Source organism: Vitis riparia, chromosome 19 (genome assembly GCF_004353265.1).
Source record: "Vitis riparia cultivar Riparia Gloire de Montpellier isolate 1030 chromosome 19, EGFV_Vit.rip_1.0, whole genome shotgun sequence".
Taxonomy (NCBI): Eukaryota; Viridiplantae; Streptophyta; class Magnoliopsida; order Vitales; family Vitaceae; genus Vitis; species Vitis riparia.
The window spans coordinates 25476286-25495455 of record NC_048449.1 but is presented as its reverse complement, the minus strand read 5'-3'; the positions used below and the strand labels follow the sequence as shown (position 1 = coordinate 25495455).

Here is a 19170-nt window from a genome sequence, read left to right as displayed (position 1 = left end):
TTCATTATCATTTATTTATTTATTTTTATTTAATTTTGTTGATAATCATAAACAATTAAATAAAAAAAATAAAAAAATAAAAAGGTAAAAACAAAAGAAAATAGGTTCAATTTGGTATTTGGTTACATGTAATTAAGTCATGTTTCAATGGATTAGACAGCCAATTGAAATCCTATAAACTTGAGAATTGTGTTGGGAGGAGCTAACTCCTTGAAGTTTTAGCAAATCTTTTTTAATTCTTTAGTTTCTTTGTCTTTCCCTTGAGCTCCTTGTGAACATATCATCTTTGGTACGCAGGGCTTGCAACTTTTAAATTGTGTGAAGAAAATCAAATAGGTTGTCACATTGATTGCTAATGGACAAAAAAAGCTCTTGCATCATGTAATAGAAAGTTTAGCTAGAGAAGCTATAATAGGAGATTAGTGGCAAGGGAATAACTCTAGATTTGGGTCAAAATTCAGCAATTGATAAAGAATGCTATGCATGGTTATGTATAATTTGCATAATATATTAATGTATTAATAGCATTGAGAAAAGTTTTTTTTAGACTAAGCAATCTTTCAATTTCTTCTTTAGGATGAAAGCAAATTCACTTCAAGTGAATGAACAACCATAGGTCAACTAAATGGATATAGTTTATTCATATGAAAGCATTTAAGGACTTCCTACATTTATAATTTGATTGACTACTTGCACTTGGAAAATACTTGATGAATAGGTCGAGTCAAAAGTTTGGTTTTCTAAGGTCTTTTCTTTCAAATCTTTCTTTTGATAATTAACCGAATTCTTTAGATGTTCTAATAAATAACAACAATTATAAACCCCCAATTGAATTAATAAAAAAAAATGTAATTTTAACCAAATATATTACCATAATGACATGATTTACTAATATGAGATTTTCAATCACTATTTCAAGGATTTTGAGTCCTTAAGGGATTTTAGCATATCTATGATAAATTTATTATAACTACATCATCAAGTATGTATCAAATTCTTTTGATTATTGAATATATGATCGAGTCTGTAAAGGCATTGTGTTTTCATTCTATCTGTTGATAATTTTGTTTCTTTTTATTATGGTATAAGAACCTTTTCAGATAGTAACTTACTCTCCATTAAAGATTTGAGGTTACTGTTCATTCATTCGAATTACCACAGGTAATTCTGAAAAGATTTGTTAGAAGCAAGGTAGTATGTGAAAGGGTATGGATTGAATTTGTTTAAAAAAATTGAGTTAAAATGTCTTAATTAATTTTTGAAAAGTTAAGATTTTATTTTTTAAAGAAAAATTGTATTTTTGACCCTCTAGGCTCTTAGGCCTATATATACTTTTTCTAAACTTATTTTAGGCTTGGATGCTTCCATGAGAGAAAACTCTAACCTGCCCTATCATTTCCTAAACTCTTAAGTCTCATAAATTTGATTTTTAGGTTGCTCGAATGACTTATATCCCCTTAGAGGCTAAGACGAATCCATTAGAGCATTGGAGGTATTGCGTTGTAGACATGGATCACGATATAAGTACTACAAAGTGAGTCTTTAGGATAACCGGTTAGGTAAATTTGTGTATCTTGAACTTATATAGTGGATTGTTAGATTGGCAATCCTAGGCCCAATGGTTTTAACTAGGTTAAGAATTTTAATCTTATTTTATAATCTTTAAGAAACACCTATTCACCCCCCTGGGTTAATCTAATGGAACTTTCATTTTTTCAATTGGTATTAGACCAAGCTTTTAATAAAAATCATTTTTTTTCTCAATCCTACAAATCTAATATGGAACAACCAAGGTGGAATCTTCCATTAATAGTCTATAATTCTTTGATGGGGATAATTATCCTCACTAGAAGGCCCAAATGAAAATTTTCCTAAAAATATAAGGAAAATGGGTCTAGAATGCAGTTGGATGGGGACCCCCATTGAAATAGTATGTTATTGGAAAGATCAATTGGTGAATTAAAGCCTAAACAAGAGTGTGATAAACTTGACAATGAGAGTAGTGAGGAAAATGCTTGGGCTCTTTATAACATATTTAATAGGGTGAGTTATCTCAAGTTTCGTAGGATTGTCACATGTAAATGTGCTAAAGAAGCCTGGGACATTCTTGAAGTAACCTAAGAAGGAACTTCAATAGTAAAGTTGTCTAAGATCTGAATGTTAACCTTCAGATTTGAGAATATAAGAATGAAAAAGGATCAAACCTTCTTTGTTGTCTATTCTATTCACTTTTAAGGCTTTAAAGGAGTAGGAACCTGGAACTTCTCAAGAAGTAGGTGGAGATGAACTTGCTCTAATATCTAAAACAAATAAGAAGGCCTTAAAATTTCAAAGAACGTATAATAGGAAGAAAGACTCGGGAAAGGGCAAAAATTCTAAAAAAGGTTTTTAAAGCAAAAGTCAAGGGTCTTTCTAAGGGTAAAAAGATAGAATGCTTTAATTGTGATGGATCATAACATATTTTTTCTGATTGTCCTAGTCTAAAAAACATTAAGAAATCTATGAAAGCCACTTGGAGTGACATAGATCCTAATGGAGTGACTTTTGAGGATCATAGGTATGAGCAGAATGATTATTTAGCCTTTGTTGCACTATTGATTTTGTGCATGATTCCAAGAGTGAATGTGAATTTATTGATGAACAAAATGTTGAATTTCTTGAAATTATTGCAATTGAATATCAATTTTTGATTGAGAAATTCATGAATGTTGATGATGTTGTTGATTCAGAAAAATATGAGATTAATATGATTTGTAAAGAAAAGACTAATCACATTGAGAAAATTTAGTTCCTTGAGATTGAGTATCAGTCTCTCCCTGAGAGAAACAATATTCTAATTCAAGAGATTGAATGTCAAAGATCCTCATTTTATGTTAATGAGGTCTTTCATCCTGGGACTAAAGTTTTAAATGATATTCTTGATAGATGTAAGTCTCATGGAGATAAGAGAGGCTTGACCTACATTAACAAAACTGAGACTTCCACTAGTGGAGACAGTTTTTTATTGGAGGAAACTTCTAACCAAGTAGCCTCTCCTAGCACTCTCCCACTATGCACTTATGGTAATAAATCTAAGCACACTCATAATAAATGTCATAGTAGATTTTTTAGGAGGTATGAGTCCCAGTTGAATAGGTTGGTTGATAAGTTTGATTTCTTAAAGAATAAAATTCTTCACATTAAGAAAGGAAAGAAAAACAACCCTAAGCTTAAGACCCAAAAAAGGTCCTTTATGTAAAACTCTAAAATAAACTTTAGGAGCAAAATAGAAAATTAAAAATTAATTAATTAATGAATTAAACTCATTAAAGGTAAAAGAGTCCTTTTAAAATTAAAAATCCTACGTATAAATTAGATTTTCCTATTATCTTCTTTATTCAAAAAACTCTATTAACAAAAAAATCAGAGAATTAGAAAACGTAGGGTTAAAGGTTTGGAGGTCTAGAGTTAGAAGTTCATATTTTTCCAGGTAAGATTCTAACCCTAGTTAATATATTATATTCGTTAGTTAGTTTTGAACACATTAGATATTCTTTAGAAAATTTTAATTTAGATTAGGGTTAGTTTAGTTAATTTATTTTAAAATCAAAATATTGAAATTATGAATATAGGTTGTTTCATTGATGAAAATAAGGAAATTCATTTTTTTTTAGATGAATAGATCTAAACAATGAAATTTTAAAAATTAAATAAGTAAATAAATCTATGATTATATGTGGCATAAGGGATTGGAAAATAATAAGAAAAAAAATTGCATGTTTCTAGATTTTGGATTTGAGGTACTAAAGAAAGAAATAAAAAATTAATATGTAATCATGAGAGACAAAGAATGGTAGTGGAATAAATTAAAATAATAATAATGAGTAGAATTGGTGGGGCTGTTAGAGTTGTTAAAAGTACATGAGGTATTATAATAATAATAATAATAATAATAATAATAATAATAATAATAATAATAGCAAGAATCGTGTGATTTGGATGCTTGTGAGTGACTTACAGTAAGACTATTTGGATGTTATGGGGTATTGAAAAAATATAGTAATAATAATAGTAATTGTTTTTAATAAAAGTTTTAATTTAGTTTAAGTATACAAAAGAAATAAATGGTTGAATAAGATTTGGAAGAAATACGAGTTTATAAAAACTTTGAAAATTCATTAAATTATATTATTATTGTTTAAGAAGTTGAAAATAATATTGGGTAGTAATAATATTAGCATGAAAAATTAATTAGGATCCCTAATACTAAATAAAATATTTTTAGGATTGTCAAATTTTTACTTTTAGATAATTGTGTACGATATTATGTTAGGTGATGAGTAAATTTGTCAAGCTAAATACTTCAAGTTTTTGAGCGCTTCTTCAAGGTAAGGGAAATTAATGCAAATTTTTATAAAATAAAATAATTTTCTTTTTATATTATATTTTGAAATGTGTAAAAATATTATTTTTATCCTGTCACATGGATCAAATATGTGTTTTGTATGGAAAGTATATTTGAGAATCTTCTTTGTTTATGAAAAATGGAAAATTTTGGAGATATGATATTTTGTTTTGTAAGTTTGAATTAATGAAATAAAGTGTTTAACTCTGGTTCCTATGGCCCTAGTCAACGGGTTATAATTGTTGACATATGCGGCCCTAATCAATAGGATATAATAGTTGATATTATATGACCCTAGTCAACGAGTTATAATAGTTGACCTCATGGCCCTAGTTAATGAGTTATAATTGTTGACATTTGGTTTTGTTCACCTTAACTAGAACAAATTTGAAACTAGCCACTCATTTGTGAAGTCCCACCTAATTGGGCACCATCTGTTAATTAATAACCAAGGTAAAGATATTTTGAATGCATTTGATTTGGTTTTGATGAGAAATTGTTTTGAAATGGATATGAGAAAGTTTTGTTGAAAAGTTTGACTGTATTAGTATTTTGAACTCAAAAGTTTTTATGAAAATAAGTATATGTTATATCTTCTATTTGTAAGCATATTGAAAATGTTTGATCCATGAAACTGTATTGATATTCTTTATTGAGATTTAAGATCATGCCCCTTCGTTGATAATTTTTCAAGTACTCTTAGTTCGGGCAAGGAGTGATGGTTACGTTGGAGAATTTTTCTTTGTTAGGATTTTGGTTCAAACTTTATTTTGGACATTGTTTAGATGTTAAAATTTAATTCCCCATTTAAATTATTTGAATTTGGAGTTATTTGGACAATAACACTCTGGTTGATGTGTTAGTTTTTTTTTTTTAAAGTTGATACTTGGAGATTTTAGAATTTTGTCATACTACTTTGAACAAGAATTTGGTAATTGGTAAATTTCTAGTTATAATATGAATGCTTGAGTCATTTCCATTTTTAGCCTTTGAGCTTGAGGTGTGAAATGATCGTTATGTCCTTTGAGTGGGTTTTGGGGTGTGACACTTTAGTTCTTCAACTAAGGTTAAGTGAATTTGGGAAGAAATAAGACATTTTCACTCTCCAAAATAAGGGCTTAAAAAAGTTTGAAGATGCTCTTTTAGATTCTCTAAGGAATCTGGATCCTAGAAAATCTTAAGGAGCTTCTTCTACCATTACTTAGTTCACTGCTTTATCTTTTATCTTAGAGTTATGTTTTGTTTAGAAATCCTTTCTTTTCTTATGATTTATTTTTAGTATTTTTTTTGTAAGAGCTTGAGAGTAGATCTCTGGTTTAGGGGAAGTGTTTTTTGTAAGAGGAGTTCTTCCTTCTTTTGGCTTAAAGGCTAAAGGGTGTAGGCCTAAGGATTCATGTCTTGTTTTACTCATTTTTTTTTCCTTCTATTGCTTTCGCTTAACAAAATTCTTCTTAGGGTAATTTTAGGTATCCTATTTACTTTTCCTATTAGCAAGGACTTCAATATCTAAAGTTTTAGGCTTGAGATAATTGTTTTGGATTGTACAAGATTCAATAGGCATTCTCTATATTTTTCTTAATCATTGTTAAGATGAAGAATCAAGGTAAATAAAATTATTGTATAGTAGGATATCTAGAATAATCCTTGGTAAGTGATTGGTAGGGCATTTTCTTAAGTTTAACTAATAAAGTAGTTTTTGTTTTCCTTAGAAGTAACAAAAACCATGGTTATTCAAGTCTATTACACATATCTTGTTGTCTATGTTCAATATTAATTTTATTTTCCGAAGTGAATTATGACATCTTGACTAAAATAAAAACAAAGTTTTTTTTCAAGATTTTTATGCCATTACTTGCAATATTTGGAAACACCACCTAGTGGAATAAGACAACCACAATAAAAGTATGATTTCCAAAAATGATGTATAATGTCTCCACTTCTCAAAAAAAAAGAAACAAAAAAGAAAAAGAAAATAAAAATGTTATTTACTTGAGGGAGAGTTAAGTTGTGTTGTATGTAGATAAAAAAAATGTTGTGTTAAATAGAAATCCAACAAACTTATATTAAATTTATTGAATGCTTGATTAAATCAAGGCATAGTTTAGTAACTTCTTAGAATTCAAATTCAAAATATAGAATTAGATAGTAAGTTACTTACCTTGAAAATCAATACCGGATGTTCATTTTGGTTCTCATATACTTTGATTTATATTGATCTTCTTTTCTACCCGAGATTATGATTAAAGTTCTTTTCTAGATTTGATTTATGAATCTTATTTGATTAAAAAATATTTTCTCAAGACCTTTTTACTTAATTTATTACTATTATTCCTAATGTTTCCAATTTATTCAGTTTTAATATGCCCTATGTTGAAGTTTTCGATACCATCACTAGTTCTTCGAAGTGTTCATGGTCTTTATGATGATTTCCTCTTACTTTTTTTTTTTGTTAAAAAGGGACGTTTTTTATTTTAGATATTTTGTACTGGTATGGATATATGTTTTTCTTGCAAATTTATTTTATTTTATCCAAAACCTTTCATCTAAATACGGATATAATGTTTTTTACTTTTATTATGCTTTCTTGTTATATTTTTTTTTCTTCTCTTGGTCTATTTTAAAAAGGGGCATACATGACATGGATTGTTTCATATGTGTTAGCATGCATGAGTTGCATCTTGATCTTTATTTATTTATTTATTAATTTTCCCTATTATCTTGATTTGATTATTCTGTTTATATTTTTTTCACACACTGCTTTACCTTAGGTATTCATGTTTTGGTATGTATAGGTTATTGGTATTGGGATCTTGTTGTTTTTAGATGCCTCATGTCATTCTCTGCATGTGGTAGGATGATTAGGTTTAGACAAGTGCTCTGAGTGTTCTGTAAACTCCGTTTGAGAGTTTTGGTGGTTTGTATAACTATGTTTTGTCACAAAATTGTCAAATGGGGATATTGTTAAGGCATTACATTTTCATTCTATTTGTTGGCAATTTTATTCCTCTCGATTCTAGCATAGAAACCTTTTTAGATAGTGACTTATTCTCCATTGAAGATTTGAGATTGCTATTTATTTAACAGGATTATCACAGGTATGTTTAAAAAGGTTTGTTAGAGGCAAGTTAGTTTGTGAAAATCCATTTTAAAAAAATTGAGCTAAAATGTCTTAATTAATTTTTGAAAAGTTGAGATTTTATTTTTTAAAGATAATTTTGTTTTTGACCTTCTAGCCTCTTAGGCCTATATATACCCTTTTTAAACTTGTTTTAAGGCTGGATGCTTCCACGAGAAAAAACCCTAGCTTGCCCTATCATCCTTTTAACTCTCAAGTTATATAGATTTGATTTTCGAGTTGTTAGAAAGACTTGCATTCCCTCAAAGGCTAAAGCAAATCCATTAGCAGTGTTGCATCGTGGACATGGATCAAAATATAAGTACTAGAGAGTGAGTTTTTAGAATAAGTGGTCAATCTATGTATCTTAATATCATATAGTAGATTGTTAGATTAGAGGTTCTAGACTTTGTGGTTTTTTATCTTGACAGTTGGTGTTGAGGTTTTCCATGTAAAATCATTTGTCTCTTGTGTGGATTGTTTTATTACCTATTCATAATATCCTATAGGACTTAATTGTTTCAATAAGGCTTAATTTTCACTCTTTGTTTTAATTGAGTTAATAATTTCAATCCCTATATTATAATATTTAAGAAACACCCATTCACTATTGGAACTTAGATTTTTTCAAAGTCATCTCAAAATGAGATACAAGGTATCTACAACTATAACTTTTGCTTTTCTCAAGTATATTTTTATGCAACTATAACTTTTGCTTTTCTCAAGTACATTTTTATGCAGTAACCCATTTGTATCCAATAGTTTTTGCATCTTCAAGCCATTCATATCTATTAGACTTTGCACCCTCATAAATTGAATATGAAGTCCATTTGCATCCAATTAAACTTATATTTTTAAGCATTAGACTTTAGGTGCTAATACTTTAATAGACAAGTTTAGTTCTACCTCAATTGCTTTTTCCCACTTTGCCTAATTATATCTATATTGACATTTTTACACATTTTTTATTTGGAATTTTCATCATTCTTTATGATGTTGAAGGTTATCTAGAAGGAAAATATATTATCAATGACAACATTATTTAATAGTATTTTCCATTTATATTTTTATGACTAATAGAGATCTCTTTACTTTCATGTATCTATACTTCTTTAAACTATTCAAGTTGTTCATTTTTTAGGGCTATTTGTCTAATTTGTGTATTTTTAGGGGTAACTTGTATCTTTTCAAGAGCTATTTATTTAATTAGCCATGGAATGATCAATCTTTTTTTATCATTTTTAAATGGGTGTAAACTCTTTGAGAGGTTGCATGCATATATATTTCCTTGCGCCCTTTCTACTTTTACGAAACGTGTCTTTTAATTTGACATGTCTACAATGCTTCGGGCATGTCTCATTGTCCTACTAAAGTCTCAAGCTATAAAATTTTATTTATTTTTTTTATTATTTTTAATTGTAAGATCAAACACAGAAAATAATTTTCCTTACCATTTTTTTCTTTCCTTAGTACTTTTCAAGAACCAAACATAACCAAAAAATTTGAGGATTTGATGATTCCAAGAGATACATGTATATCAATCTCACTGTGAAGTATTGAGGAGAAAATGTGAAGAGTTCAATCACTTGAGGTTCTCTAATGGGATCAATCTCTCAAGTTGTAAAACATCCAAATACACTACTTACCTTTGGAATGGGCCTTAGAGCTCGCAATGGTCAAAATTTTACAATATTTGAAGCAAAGACAATGATTCCTTTGATGCTTCAAAGATTTTCTTTTTTTCTTTCCCTTGGCTATGAACACATAATGTGGCCTGTTGCTTATGGTAGAACCTTAATTTGCTTATTCATAGCTTCATGCAATCTAAGCAATGATGCAGTAATGACCAGTTTACAACTAGTAGTTTATTATATTTTATGTGAAAAAAAAAAAAAATCAGTACCAAACATGGTTTTCTAATTTTCATTTTTTAAAAGTAATTTTCACTTTTCTTAACTAAATACATTTCCAAAGAAAAGAAAATACAGAAAATGAAAACTATTTTTGATAAACGAAAGCTTGGAAATGTTTTCCAAATGCAACCTAAGTCTTTTATTCTAAATTTCCTATCATATAGTTAAATAACAACTTTCACAACTTGTTTACATATTCTTTGCTTTTCTCATCTTCTACTTAAATTAAATGAAATAAATTAGGTTAGAATAAAAAAAATATTAAAATTGGTTTTTAAAATTTACAATAACTTATTTATTTTAAGGTTGATTTTCAATTTTTTGTTACACATATCCACGATGTTTAAAATCTTGATATCTTTACTTTATTTTAATTATTATACATATTGATGATAATTTAATAATCAAATTTATTAACCGCTCAAATGTTAAACTTTTGAAACTTACAATAGTTCTAAACCATATTCTACTAAACCCTTAACCATGATTCATGATAATTGATTTTTACAACTACAAAGATTTTCCTAAATAATACTAAAAAAAAAAAGGTAACATTTAAAATAGATTACTAATTTCTATTTTTAAAATTACAAATTTGAAAATAAATTTTGATCACTACTATCTCGTCTTATACTTAATAAAAAAACACTAGTCTCTTATAAAAGTTGCTGAAAAATAATTTAATTTTTTTTAAAATTATTTTAAAGTTTATCATTATATATATATTTCGTTACTAAACACATTTGTATTCTTTATTTAAAAATAAGAACCAAAATTGAACCTTGTTAAATATTTATAAAATCCAAATATATATTTATATCATCGAAGCAAAAGTATAATAACTCGTATAACAACTAAGGGTGAGAATATGAATATTTTCATATTCTCATCACCCTACCTACATACGTGGTAATCTTCTACGTCATTCTCAAAATCCGACTCAAGAATTTTCCAACTGTACGTATATCAGTAGTGTAAGTTCCCTCCCAAGTTGAAAAGGATGAGAGCTAATGTCTTTCTCTCCACGTTGGGCTTATGGAGAGAATGTGGACGTCTACGTGAGTCCTAGGGCCAAGCCCATTTAGTGGGATTTCAGGCCGCGGGACCCATGTAATGTGAGAGAGAATTTTAATTCAACAGATGGGTTCAATTTAAACTGAAAGACTTTCCATATTTGGCTTGTTGAAAGAGTTCTACATTTAACTTGTTGAAACGTGAGAGAAACGAGTGACCAGTTTTAATTACATGGGAATACATAGTTTTTCTTGAACAACAATAAAATAGAGTTGTTGTTAATACATGGTTTTCTTATAACCGGGATAGTTTTGTGACATGCGATCATTCCAATTGATGTCGAGTTTATGGAAATGGAAACATTTCTTCAAATTATAAACATGTTTTAAAATTTATTGAAAACATGTAATCTGTTATGATTCCGGTCTGTTGTGCCATTTTTAAAACTTCCCAAAATGTAGAGAAAAAGGACCCGTTTTTACCTTCTCAAGAAAACAAATACTGCAATGTGCATGGAAGAGCTGCGTTGGAATACAAGATTTGTATTTCCCAAACAGAAAAAAGTAGAAAAATGTAAAGTTGGAGTAGACGCACTGTTTTATCACAAGTAAACTAGTTTTGTGACGTAATGATTCAAAATTTTCCACTCCCCAAACTTTCGAAAATCGATCAAATTTTATGGATTGAATACTTTATAATTGGTCCAAATTGGTAACCTAACTCCGGTCATTAATCATGAATAGTGCAACTCTAATGATTCTAAAACCTCTTCACGGTTCTCATATTGGCTTAATGATTCCAAAAAGCCATTGATTTTTAGTTTACTTCAATGCCTCAAAATGCTTATCTTTCAAGTTCATATTAACAAACTGTAAATGAATATGTGGTTAGTCTTATTCTATGGTATTTAAAGTATTATTTGGTGTCAAATAAATGATGCTAAGGCATGTCATTTATTTTATATGTTTTGGTTACATTTTCAATAACTCATGTTAAACATATGACACACTTTATATTTACTTATTAAGCATATCACAAACTTTATATTTACTTATTTATTTTTTACTCTTTTTGAGTGGTCATGATTTGAGAAATCTTTGGGTACCCCTTTGATTAAAATGGTAGTTGCTTTCAAACCATGAAAATGTGCTCACTCGATTTGAGTGAAGTTTTATTGCTTGTACAAATTTATAATTGATTCCCAAAAGGTATTAAGGATAGAAAGAAACAATTGTTAAAGAAATATGATTTTCTCATTTTTTTTGTTTTACTAGATAATATATGAAAGAAAATCAAATATAATTATAATTAATTACAAATTTATGTATTTTAAATTATTTAATATTTATATAAAAGAGGAAAAAATGAGTGTAATAAGTTTGGTGTAACGTACATAAATAATTTATTGACTTTAAATTTTTATGTTATGTTTGACTTCAAGAAAATATAAAGGAAAGAAAAAAACTGTTGAAGAAAATGATTTTTTCATATTTAGTTATACTATAGAAAAAAAAAATAATTAAAATAAATTAGAAATTTATATATTTTCAAGTTATTTAATCTTTAAAACAAGTGAAATAAATTTTAAGTAATATATAAAATTAATTTATTGATTTTAAATCTATTTTTTATTCTCATATACCTTTTCTTTCCTTATACTTTTCCACTCTATTTTATTTTCGTTAAATTTCCCTCAATTTTTTTTAGAACCAAACATAGCCTTATTGTTTTTCAATTTTTTTTTTTTTTTTCATTTTTCCTTTCCATTTTGTCTTTAGCATGTGTGTGTATATATATATATATATATATCACTTAATTTTTTTTATTTTATGTTTTTTCTCTCTATTTTGTTTTCCTTATATTTTCCATCAAATTTTCTTGAAACCAAATATAGCCTAAATATTCAATTTTCTTTCATATTTTCTATGAAAAAACAAAAAATAAAAACAAATCATTCTTATTAACATTTTTCTCATTTCTTTAATACTTTTCAACCAAATATAACCAATGATTTGTTGAAGAGTTGCTTTTTGTATCTTAAACCTTTAAAGTGATTCAAAGGTAAAAGTAGAAGTGATATGTGATTAATCTATAACTTTAGGTTGTTAAGACAATAGGCTTTGATTTTTGTTGTGGATTTTAGTTTTTCTTGGATAATTGAAGAAAATTATTAATAGCCTTGATGGTTAATTAAATTAAGACACTAGTATATCACACTAATTTATATCTCCCATATATTCTAAGTATATTGCACTCACACTTTATATTTTCAAATATTTTAGAGTAATCAGTTTTAGCTAGTATCGAAATTCATAAACAATTTCATGTTTTGATAAAGTCCGCCTTAAAATTTAAACTATTATTTGATATCATGCTCAAAAGCGTATCTACTAACATTTTTTCCCGACCTCACTTAGAGTGTTCTTAATAAAGTGAGAAAGTCCTTAATAATTACTCAATAAGCATATATAAATATTTATAGTAAAATAAATTGTTTGAATACATTTTCTATTTTTTATTTTTTTTGAAAACAGAAACTATATTGTAAAATATAGAAACTCTTATACAAAAAAGTAGAGATTTTATCTTTCTTCATAATATTTTAAATTTAAGAAAGTGAAAAGTTTTCACTTAAATTTTAAAAAATTTGAAAAGTGTTTTTAAGAACATAAGATAGTTTTATAATTTTTGTATAGCAATTCCTATATATAGAAATTTTATTTTCTAAAATAAAAAGTAATAAGTGCATTGAAATGCATTAATATTATTTAAATAAAAATATGTTTTAAATTAACAACTTTTCGCTTAAATTTTAAAAATTTTGGAAAGTATTTTTAAGAACATAAGATAGTTTTATAATTTTTTGAATAGCAATTCATATATATAGACATTTTATTTTCTAAAATAAAAAGTAAAAAGTGCATTGAAATGCATTAATATTATTTAAATAAAAAATATGTTTTAAATTAACAAGTTAAAAAAAATACTTTTTCTTAATCCAAACTAATTTGTTATTCTCATTATAAAGTTTTTAAACTTTTTATAAACTTTCTTCCACAACTACAAACTCTTTCTTTATCATGTCTCTGTTTTTAGTTTATTATTTAATGATAAGAGTTAAATATGCTTTATCCCCTCAAACTTTGGTGTATTTCTCACACTTTACCCCCTCATATTCAAAACTCAACATTTTGGCTCCTAAATCTGTCAAAGAACTACACTTTGTGCCCCCAAACTTGTTAAAAGGTCAATGAATCATTTTTTGATCGAGTAAAGAAATAAGGTTAAGATACAAAGAAAAATTGGACACTTTGTGCCCCCTACACATGCAGTTAAAAAGTCAATGAATCATTTGTTGAGTAAAAAATAAAATACAAAGGAAAATGGATACTTTGTGCCCCCAAACTTGTTAAAAAGTCAATGAATCATTTGTTGACTAAAGAAATAAGGTTAAAATACAAAGAAAAAAGTTTATTACTAATTTTGAAGTTGTCACACTTTTTAACTGTATGAAGAAATCAGAAATAATTATGCAAACATCTCTCTAAAATAAAAATTCAAAATTAGTGGTTGCTATATTCGGAAGGCATTTAGAAAATTTTAATTCAAAGTTAATTCTACCTAAGTTTAAAAAATCAAAGTGTGAAAAAGAACAAACCCTTTTGTAATTTTTTGAAGGATTTGTAATTGAGGGTAAATTGTTGGTTTTTGACAAGTTTGGGGGGCAAAATGTTGGGTTTTGAATGTAAGAATACAAGTGTAAAATGCACAAAAGGTTAAGAGAGTAATGTCTATTTAATAATAAGATTTTTAAAATTTTTGGTCAACAAAATTCAACAAAATTAGATAGTTCTAAATTTTTTAAAAATTTATTTATAATAATCTCAATAATATTAAATAATAAGTTTCAACCAACAGAATTCTTATTAAAGTCATCTTATATGATTAAACATTTATTTATCATACAATCTTAATGATCTTAATAAAATTTTTATTAAAGTCAACTTATAAAATTAAGAATTAAATTTTCAATCTTACCAAGTGTTGCTTAGTTAAATCAAATTGTTGCACAAAATTTTACAGAATTAAGTATTAAATTATCAATCTTACCAAATGTCTCTTAGTTAAATAAAAATATAAGTAATAATATATCATTTGAAATATTTAAAAAGCACTTTACATTAATTTTGTATTTGGCTTATGAGTTGTTTGTTTGTTTGTTTGTTTTTTGTTTTTAATCATAAATCAAATTTGGAGATACTGAATCTTAAAGGTTGTACAAGTTTTTGCAAACTTCATTCATCTATTAGCACATTTCCGGAGATGAAATTTTTTAAGGAGCTTGGTTTATGTGGGACTGGAATAAAAGAACTACCAAGCAACATTGGGTCATTGACATCTCTTGAAATTCTTGATCTCTCAAAGTGTTCAAAGTTTGAGAAATTTCCAGATATCTTAACGAATGTGGGATATTTGAGGGTGCTTAATTTAAGTGAGACTAGAATCAAAGAACTATAGAGCAACGTTGGATATTTGGAATCTCTTGAATTTTTTAGCCTTTCAAATTGCTTTAACTTCAAGAAAATTCCAGAGATTCAAGGGAATATGAAATGCTTAGATACGCTTCTTTTAGGAAACACTGCTATTAAGGAACTTCTAGACAACATTGGGTCCTTAGAGGCTCTTCAAACTCTTTCTGTCAATGGTTGCTCAAATCTTGAAAAGTTTCCTGAGATCGAAAGGAATATGGGGAATCTATGACATCTTTTTTTGTAGGAAAGATTGCTACAAAAGAATTATTGTGCTCAATAGGTCATCTCATCGGACTTAATAACTTAAATTTAGAAAACTATAAAAACTTGAGTGGTCTTTCAAGCAGCATTTATGGGTTAAAAAAACTCAAACGACTCTTTCTCAATGGTTGTTCAAATGTAGAGGCTTTTTCAGAGATCATGTTTGATATGGAACATTTCTCTTCCTTTTATTTATGTGGAATGGCTATAACAGAGTTGCCATCATCAATTGAACGTCTAAAAAATCTTAACTTGTTGGAATTGAGCAATTATGAGAACCTTGTGACTCTTCCAAATAGTATTGGTAATTTGACACGTCTTAGGAGTCTTTGTGTTCGTAATTGTTCAAAGCTCCACAAATTACCGACAATTTGAGAAGCTTGCAATGTTGTTTAAGAGGCCTGGATGTAGTTGGTTGCAATCTAATGGAAGGAGCAATCCCTAGTGATTCATGGTGCCTATTCTCACTGGAATCTTTAGATGTAAGCAAAAACCACCGGTGCTATTTCCCAATTTACATTATTATTCCAGGAAGCAGTGGAATACCAAAGTGGATGAGTGATAAGAGCATGGGATGTGAAGTAAGAATAGAACTCCCACATAATTAGTATAAAGATGACAATATCTTGGGATTTTCTTTATTCTCCATCATCTTCCACTTGATGATGATGAAGAATGCAAGATAATGTATCCTTGTTGTAATTTTGAATTGAGCATATCCCATGGTGATCAAACCAAACAGATGTATAGATTTGCGTGGCCATTAAGTTATCGAACCTACGATATTTATGGTATGGAAAAACTGATCCTCCGACAGCGTTTTGGCTACGAAAAGGTGACACATCAGATCCATCTTTGCATGTGATCTATTTGTTATCTGTTACACGTTCACACAACTCTGAAGTGGTCCAACACCTTGACCAAGTCCTCCACCAAATCATCTTTCACTTCCCTACAGTTGTGGAACATGTTCCTAAACTGTAGGGAAGTGAAAGATGATTTGGTGGAGGACTTGGTCAAGGTGTTGGACCTGATACCAAATGTTATCTATTACATGTTCACACAACTCTGAAGTGGTCCAACACCTGGACCAAGTTCTCCACCAAATCATCTTTCACTTCCCTACAGTTTAGGAACGTGTTCCATAACTGATGCATAATGGTAGCAAATGGAAAACGCTGTGGTTTAATGGGAAGCCACAGCTCTATATATCAGTTTTTGGTCCCGACCTCGTCTCTCTGCTGTTGTTCTCTTCATCAGTGATACACCATCTAATGAGAGAGATCAGAGTTTGGAAAATCAAAAATCTGCAGCAACTAGTCAGTATAGAATTGAAAACAATGGTTGGAGGTAAGTAGGTAATCCTAAATCTTTTTAGATTTGATTCATATGGCAAAGTTTCCTACATTTAGATTGAATGTATTCCATGTAATATTACATTTGGTATTAGAGCCTTATGATTCTTACCTTTGCTTTGGTATTGATTTTTTGCATGAGATACTTTGTTACATTTTTTGATCTCTTAAATCACTGCATAAAATGAAATACCTTGCTTGTTGTAGGGAACGTCAAACTTGTCTTGACCAATTACCAAACATATTTTCATAAAAACCAATTGGGTATCATGAGATGCAGAGATTATGGAATTTATTAAGGGATTTGACGAACCTGGATGATTGGGAGAGAAGGCGAGATCTTGACGAACATTTTGAATTAAGCTTTCCATGTTATCCTTATACGACTTAGCGTTGTTATACGGCAATGTATCACTCTCTTCTTGATACCACAACAACGCTTTGATCTCCCATCAGCTTTTCATTGACTCTTTAGCCCTGTTCACCATGTTCTCATACAAGGGTTGTCCACATGCCCACTCTTTGATGGCGGTGCCGCCAACCGTGCACGACACCAACCCCACTACCCCACGCACTTTCTCACGGTGTTTGTGAACGACATCCTCGGTCCCATGCCATAGGCCTTCTTAGTATCGATATCGGCATGGAGGGGCTCGCGGGCGGACTCCCAGTGGAGCTGGGCGTTGAGGAGGGGGATGGAGGAGTCAGGGCTGCATTCCGGCAGAACCACCTCGTCCCATTTGTGGTGGTCGTTGACACCGTCGCAGCCAACCATGTTGATCTGGCCGGAAAGAATAGAGGTTGGCCTGCTGGTGATGCAGGTAGCTGGAGGACACCGATGAGGTTGTTCTTGCTGGTGATGCAGGCGACTGGAGATCACTGGTGAGGCTGTTCCTACTAGTGATGTAGGCGATCGAAGGGAACCAGTGAGATTGTTCCTGTTGGTGATGTAGATGGCTAGAGGGCACCGCGTGTGGCAAAGGCTCTTCTTGCCTGTGTGATACAGGCGACTCCAAGGTTTGGACTGCTGCTGGTGTTGGAAGGTTGCCGCGCTTAGTATTGGTGCGGTGTTGCCGGTGATAGAGCAGTCTATGCGGGTGGCGAAAAAAATAGGATCATGGGTTCGGTGCAAGTGAAGTTAAGATGATGAGCCTAGAGAGAGATTAGGTTTCAATGAAGCCCACTAAAGTTTTGGGCTATGGGGATAAAAGAAAAATTAAGCCATGGGATAAATGTGAAAGTTGGGCCAATTTAGGCCTTTATGGCCCGTTTTGAAATATTTTTGTTGGGCTTGGAACTGGATTGTGTTTTTTATATGGGCTTGGGCACCCAATCACAATCTGAAATCTCTTTTACTTAAAAAAAAAAATAATTATTATGTGATTTTTTTACATGCAAATTAAATTATTTTATGCTAATTTATATGTTTGTATGTGTAAATTTGTAGCTTTAATTGTATGAAATGTAGCCTAAATTTGTGCTAGATAAATTAAAGTTATGACATATAGTTTTAATGTCTAGTGAACCATGTAATTTTAAATAATTAAAGAATAGCCACAACATCTTTAATTATATAAAATTATATATTGACTGGATAAGGATCACATAATGGACATTAATTGTAATTAATTATATAAATATAACGATTTTACCCCATAGGGATTTCATTATGTTTATATAATTAATTAGGATAAAATGTTAAAATTAGTCTTTCCTAATTTACCCATAGGAGTTAGGAAGAATTAATTTAATGGTTTATCATAAAGCTTAAAGATAGAAGATATCAAACTATATTCATAATAAATACAATAAATTCAGTAAAAATAGTTTGATAAGATCTATCATAAAGATAATGAATCTAATTGAATTAAAGATTTAGCCTACAAGCAATTTTTAATAAAATTAGATTCAATTTTTAAGCATTTTTTACATTGGTAAAACACAAATTTATTAAATCCTCAAATATTAATAAGCTTGTAATCTTTTTGTGCAGTTTTACCTAGCATATCTGATATTTGTTGTGAGGTTCCCGACCTTAGGGGAGATAACTTTAAGTTATGGAAGGAGAGAGTTCTTCTTCAATTAGGGTGCATGGACATAGACTATGCCATAAGGAAATATGAACCACCTAGGATCACTGATACTAGCACACCTGATGAAATTCTATTGTACGAACACTAGGATAAATCCAATCGCCTCAGCGTGATGTATATCACTACAAGAAAAAAAGAGATATGGTGACATTTATAATGAGTCACTATAAACATAGGGTGTCACTACAACATAGCGTCACCTTATCCACTGACACTATAGAGGGTACCAATTGGTGACGTATTTGGAAGTGACATCAAAACAGATAAATGGTGACACATTCAGAAGCGACACCATATATTTTTAGTTATACTTAATTTGATATAGAGTTGCATAAAATATATAAGGTGTTATATTAAATGCATCACCTTTTAGTTATGGTATCATGTTAAATCCATCACCTTTGAGCTATGGTGTCACATCATTGTAAATGATTATGGAAGATATGGTTGTTTTTTATTAATTAGTCTGTTGATTTTTGTAATGTTTATTAACAAATAAGATC

General features: G+C 29.3%; 1 pseudogene; it reads right to left on the bottom strand.

Annotated features, from left to right (window-relative positions):
* Window positions 1-16107: 16107 nt before the first annotated feature.
* LOC117908373 lies at window positions 16108-17813 on the bottom strand (annotated as a pseudogene).
* Between the last annotated feature and the right edge of the window lie 1357 nt (window positions 17814-19170).